This window comes from Coffea eugenioides, chromosome 7 (genome assembly GCF_003713205.1).
Source record: "Coffea eugenioides isolate CCC68of chromosome 7, Ceug_1.0, whole genome shotgun sequence".
Classification (NCBI taxonomy): Eukaryota; Viridiplantae; Streptophyta; class Magnoliopsida; order Gentianales; family Rubiaceae; genus Coffea; species Coffea eugenioides.
The window spans coordinates 13,562,014-13,569,230 of NC_040041.1; the positions used below are offsets into that span (position 1 = coordinate 13,562,014).

The window sequence follows — 7,217 nt, forward strand, 5'->3', positions numbered from 1 at the left end:
TTGTAGGTCAATATCTTCGATATATAGGGTATCGAGTCGAGTATAGTAGTCCAACACTAGCTTCCGCCATGACCAACCTTGCACCCGCTCCTACGTTTATCTTGGCCGTCCTCGTCAGGTTCTCTTTCGTTTTTCAAGGTGATGTAATTAACTATTGTTTCTAGTAAAGCATCATCATCACCCAAACAATCAAGACATAACGATCAATTTTCTATGCTAAAGTTATAAATGATTGTTCCGTCGTGAAGTTTTCAAATTGAAGTTAATACACCTAATTACTATTGAAATGTAAATACTCAAAATGCTTGTACCAATTAAAGAACTTAGACTAATGTTTCTTGTCATTAAGGGGTTACAAACGAGTCGAGTCGCGTTTTGATCTAATCGAGCCAAATTTTGATTTAATTTTACCAAGTTCGAATTTGATGAATTCTCAGTGTAAAACTCAACTTCAAATTTGAGTCGAGTGCAAGTTTAAAAAAATAAAAAATAATAATTATTTATTTTTAAAAACTAAATAAAATAGTAATTTTTCTTAATAAATAATAAAATATTAAGAAAAAATATGTAATTTTATTATTAAATTTATATATATATATATATATATATATATATATATAACCAACGATTTGAATATCTTTGAATTCTAATTTGATCTCGAGTTCGATGTTAACTGAATCCGAGTCGGGCAGTTTGACTCGTATGCAGCCCTTGTCATGATCAGGATGGAAAAGCTTGAAATAAAAAGCTTGAGGAGCCAGGCTAGGTTAATTGTGAGTTTAATAACGATTGCAGGAGCCCAACTGGTGGACATGTACAAAGGCCCAGTGCCACAGCCCGCACTTGTCAGGGTCACAATTAAACAATACGATTGGGTCAAAGGTGGTGCCCTCCTCGCCGTTGAATGTGCAGTAGCCTCCATTTAGTACATTTATTAGGTAACATATTAAGAAACCAAAATTGTCTTTTACAATTTTAAAATATTACTTTTGTCTTACCATTAAAACCCCCTTGAATTTCTATAGATTTTCTTTCCTTTTTCCCTTCACATTGTTCCCTTGTAATTTTGAAGCCTTTGCTATTATCTTCTACTTTTTGAAAAGATAAGAATTTTGAAACAAATTAAGAGTTTTGATTACTCTTGCTACATAAGAATGAACGCATAATATTCATTTGGAACTCTTTTTTTTTTTTTAGTAATATTGGTCTATGTAAGGGAAAGACTTATGGAGCGGAGACTTACGGTTGTTCTAATATTGTTATAATAGTAATCCTCTCTATATTTTTGTAAAATTGATGCAACCGTCAATACTAGTTACTCATGATTTTTTGATAAAATTATTTATTATGAGTTAATCTTATATGCAGTGAAATTCAAATTAGTTCCCATACATTTAATGGTAATAGTTTATATATCGTCAGTATATGATTTATACTTTGTGAGAGTAGCTATCACATAATAAACGTCATTATTGTAACTTGTCAAAGAATAAGTAATAGAACAAACAAGTAGCACCAAATCTCTAGGAATTTTAAGTTCAACATATTTTTGCTTACATGTTCACATTACCTTGACCTATTACTTTTCCATTTTTCACTGAGAAACTAGTAGTACTTTTTCAATCTATTATATTTAAACCTTATAACAAATATACTTATGAATAAACTTGATTTTTAGTCGTGCGATACTTGATATTATGTACATAATTATTATCACTAATCACTTGTGGATTAAAAATAAATTTTGAACTGTTAATGTGTGTCCCCACTGAATAATATTAATATTCTAACTCCACTACTGAAGAACGGTAAATATGAGTTTACATCATTTTAAAAGATATATTTCGACCATATATAAGTGTCTAAAACTCCAACCCCACCTACCTTAGTCCTTGTCAAGAGTTGCAAATGAATCGAGCCGCTCGCGAGTCGCCACCTTTCTCATATACCTCCAAGCTTCCTTGTTATGTACACAAGGTTTCATCTAGGGCTGTCAACGAGTCGGGTCCGGGCCGGAATTCATTATTCCGGATCCGGACCCGAATTACTATATCGGATCCGGATCCGACCCGTTTACCGGACGGATCTTTTATTTTATGTTCCGGATCCGGATCCGGCGGGTCCCAGATCCGGGTCGGGTCTACCCGAACAAATTTAGCAAAATTTATAATTTCTAATAAAAATGAGAAAAAAATATATTTGTAAACTAATTTCTAACTAATGCAAAGAAAAAACCAAATAAGAAAAGAAATCAAATTGGCTTTACTCAAATACATCACCCTAATCAAATTATATTGATAAATATATATTTTTTAAATTATTAATTCATTTATATCCGGATCCGGGTCTAATACAGGTCGGAATACTATATTCCGTATCCGACCCGTTTTTTTGTTTGACAAAACGGATCCGAATCCGCATCCGGAAAACGGAATTAAATCCCTATCCATACTGGTAATAATTTCACGGATCTGATCCGGATCCGGGTCTAGACCCGACCCGTTGACAGGACTAGTTTCATCCCAAATGTTCTATTAGCTTGATGGGATCCTTGATCATATCTTTTGGATTTGACGCTCTGATATGCGCAAAAGCACAAGAAGTCAATGTCAATGGAGAGATATCACAAAAAGGTTCTAAGTTCTCGGAATCATCCAGCAAAAATGCTCCATTACCAGACAAATATGATGATTCAATTGAAGAAGGACGTGCGCCTGTCACTTCTTGAATAATCAAACACGATTATTTTCTCAACTAGTAATTTACCCCTATTTTTTACCCTGTTTTGAGATATCTTGATTCTTGAGATTTCTTGAGATCTTGGACAGCAATGTGATGTAGATAGCACTCGGTGGATTATCACGACAAACTCAAAATTGTTCTTGTTCATGACTTCATGTACATATTTTATTGTATGTTCTCCACAAATCTATTCCATGTCACAATATTCATTTGGCTTCTTACGGGTCTCCGTGATAACTGATAAGATTAGCGAATTTGGGTATTTCTAAATACTAGGGGCAGAGCCAGCTCATGAGTCTTTTTTTCCCCTTTTTTTAATTTCTTTTACAGAAGCTAGTTTTCTATTTTTTTTTGAAAAATAAGTATAAAATTCTTTTTTATTTATAGCATTATTTTAAAATCCAAACCGCACCGGCCTGTCTAACAATTGAACCGCCAACCGTTCTGCTTACTAGTTTGGGTAAATCTCCAAAGCCTTTAGTGATAAACAACAGTTAAATTTGCTTAGATTCGGAAGAATCAGCCGGTTCAACCAGTAACCCATTAAATCAAAATGAGTTTTAAAGAACTCGCCGGCTCAATTAACCAAATGCAATTGTGGAAAAAAAAATCCTTAAATTTTGGTCAAATTTTCTCCAATAAATACAAGGCGAAGTTTAAAAGCAATAATTACTCTATTGAAATTGGTTAACTGCATGAACTGCCATGACTATGATGATTACTTGGAGGCAGATGACAACCTTGTTGTGCTTCTTTCTTTTGCAGCCATCTTTCTGAGTAAAATTCATTAACATCATCCATCATCAGCAGCAGTAATAAGCGACACCTTTCTCTGCAAATAAACAATAGTACAATGGTCTTTTCCACATATATAATTAACATAACTTAAAAAATGTAACAGCTAATTATGAAAGATTGAACATTAATCAACATCTAGAAATAAAAAGTAGAAAGATAAGATGGCATTGACGATAACTATGAGGATGGCTGATAGGTGATGGGGTTAATTATGAAGAAGCAGCAACTTCGTTGATCTTCTCAATTAATGGTGGACGCTATATAAAGTGGATTTAATTGTTGCGGTGAGTTGAGATTTGAGAGTTTAGACAAAGCAAAAAAGAAGCGCAACCAAGGTCAAAACAAGAGATTAAGGGGACCAAGTGTCTGGTGATTAAGGACTTTAGTCCAGAAACAATAATTATCTTGCTAGGTTTGGTACCTTTTTATGCATATGTGCAGTGATAATTCGTGATTAACGTGTTTCATGTTGCCACCTAGTTTTCAATCTTTCTTCTCTCCTCCTCTTCTCTTTCTTCTTTCTAACAAAACTTTCTAATTAAAACTCCCTTCAACTCTCCCATGGGAGCAAGATTAGATTTTGCTGATCTTTCCCCATAAGAGGAGTCCTTTCTATAGTTTCTTTTCATTTGTGTGAATAAAATCTCTTCTAAGATTTTTTAGTGAGAGTTTCTTCTCTCCTTAGGATTGTTTAGTGAGAGTTTTTTTCTTTTCTAAATTTTTCAGTGAGAGTTTTATTCTCTCTTAGGGATTTTGATAGTTTTTGATAATTTTTTTATTTTTTTTATTCGATCCGAGTTTTTTCAGATTTTGATTATCAGATTTGAAATTTTTTGTATCTATTCAGCAGATCTTACCATAATATCTAGACTTGAAACAATTAATCAGCAGATCTGGCAATTGGAAGTATGCACATATGTTTGTAGAATTACAATTATTTTATCTTATTTTTTAAATTTGGAGTTATACAATGTAATTTTTACTGTTCTTTAGATCTGAAGTATCCTTTTTCCAGATCTGTTCTTTGATATCTGTGTTTATTTGATAATGTAATTTCTGCCATTGGTGCAGATTTTAATGAAATTATGCAAATTTTAAAGAAATTATGATATTTTATTAAAAAAATGTGTTTATAAAATTTATAAAAAAAGATATTTTATTGTCTCCACATGTTAAGTCCAATATCTAGTGCTTTGTCGCAGTAGTATCACAACATAAAACATTTTTTTTGATAAAATATCATAATTTCATTAAAATCTACACTAATTGGAGAAATTACATCATCGAACATACACAGATATCAAAGAACATAGCTGAAGAAAGGATACTGTAGATCTGAAAAACAATAAAATTTATATTATAAAGCTCCAAATTTAAAAATTAGGATAAAATAATTGTAGTTCCACAGACATCTGTATATGCTTCTAATCACCAGATTTGCTAATTAACTATTTCAAGTCCAGATATTATGATGAGATCTGCCAAATAGATCCAAAAAATTTCAGATCTAATAATCAAAATCTGATAAAACTCAAATCTAATAAAAGAAAATTGAAAAAAAATTATCAAAAACTCTCATTAGGAATCCTTAGAAGAGAATAAAACTCACTAAAAAAACTTAGGAGAAAAAGGAATTCTCACTAGACAATCCTAATGAGAGAAGAAACTCTCACTAGAAAATCGTAAGAGGAATTTTATTTACACAAATGAAAAGAAACTATAGAGAGGGCTCCTCCTATAGAAAAAGAATTGAAGGAAGTTTTAGTTAGAGAGTCTTTTCTCGAGAGAAGGAAGAGAGAAGAAGGAAAGAAGGACAACCCTATTACACATATTCTATGTTTCTTAATAGAGTTTAGGTGATAATCGTATAGTTGTCATGCTTATTGGTTTCCCTTAGGCGAAGTCTATTGCCGTAATACCTTCCTTCAATAATTTTGTACCACCTTACCATTGTCTTGTTAATAAAATTTCTTTCTTTTTTTAAGAGTAGCTAAATCTCACCGTAATTGATTTATTTACTTTACAGTAATTGAAGCAATAATTTTTAGTATATAAAATTATTTTTGTACAACCTTACATCTAATTATTTTTTCTTATTATAACCACTTGCTATCAATTCTTTCTAAAAGTGTTTTCTATCTGGTTTTAGATGTAATTTGATATGAACGGATAACTAGATATCGTTGGTTCGAACATCATTCTACTAACTACCAATGAACCAACATCTATTACAGTATATAATTGTTTGGAAGCCAAGTTTTTTGTCAAATTTGTCTGCTACAAGTTTTTTTAAAAACTGTAGCTCCAGTAACCTCAAAAATTTTTCAAAATTTTTAAACTATACACTTCAAAATATTAAAAAAAGCACATTTCAAAAATTTTTTTAAAAACTTCTATAGTAAACTTTTAGACAAATATCCAAAAAACTCACCTTCCAAACGGAGTGAGATATCACTTTGTAGTATTAACACACGGTTGTATCTTTATGAACTTCCTTCTTTGCCCTAAGTTGTTAGGTAAAATGGACCCAATCAGACCAAAAAGAAACATTAAAATTCAATGACTTCATCTAAACAACTTGTCCACGCCCAACCAAAAAAGAAATATTAAAATTGGGTTATCTAAACAACCACAAAAAGATTTTTCACTTTTTACACAATTGCACCCCACTTATACTTCTCTAGTTATTCACAAAAAGCTTCATTATGTCTTCCTCACTCCTTATAAATTTTCAGTACTATGTTTTTATGATTTTTTATTTCTTTTTTTCATCAAGGTAATTTTTATAAAAATTATTTTTTGTTAATTGCCCACATATTGTGCTTGCCTTAGTCACTAGTTATCATACTAAGAGGGGTACATTTCTGTAAAGAGTTGTAGATTGGATCAACTAAATCAATATCAATAATAGGATAGGGGCAAATTTCTATCAATAATAGGATAGGGCAAATTTCTATCAATAATAGGATAGAAATTTATTTACAAAACCAACAAAGTTGCACATGCTGCAATTTTTTATATGTATAATGCTTTTGCACGCAAGAAGTAGGATTGTCAATGGGATCAAACTAGTTCGAGACCAACTCACTCGATTAAAAGAAGCCCATTTTTTTCCTATCCACCCACTCCTCCTTACATCCTTTCTATTTTCAATTGTCAAGTCTAAAATTATAACATATTCACACATATTATAACATAAGATATTAATAATTTATATATAAATTTATAATAATTCATAAATATTAGACATATAGTATATATAATTATGTATTGAATTACGAGCCTAGGCTGAGTCCCATTTGAACTCGAATGTCGTATTAAAGTTTGAGTGGAGCCGGAGCCTAAACCTTCTAATACGGGCTCAGACCGAAAAGTCCAAAAATTTTATTTATTTTATGAATCAAATTTGAACTTGTCAAAACCCAACACGTGGAGTCTGATTGCCAAGCCCAAGCCAAAGTTCCCATCAATTTTCCTGATCCTTGATTATAAAACACTATCATATCACCTTTCTCGGCCTTTCGGCTAGGGTCGAGTGCTGTGTCTGTTCTTATTAGTTTAATATCTGAGACGTGGCCATCGGTGATATTAAATTAATTTTTCTAAGGGAAGGGTCCAATACAGTAGCTTGCTAGTGGTGCTCTCGCGTGCCGCCTTGGCCAGTTGGCATTGCCCTG

General features: G+C 32.0%; 1 pseudogene; it reads left to right on the forward strand.

Moving 5' to 3' along the window:
- The first annotated feature begins 7,044 nt into the window (after nt 1–7,044).
- On the forward strand, nt 7,045–7,217 carry LOC113778942 (annotated as a pseudogene).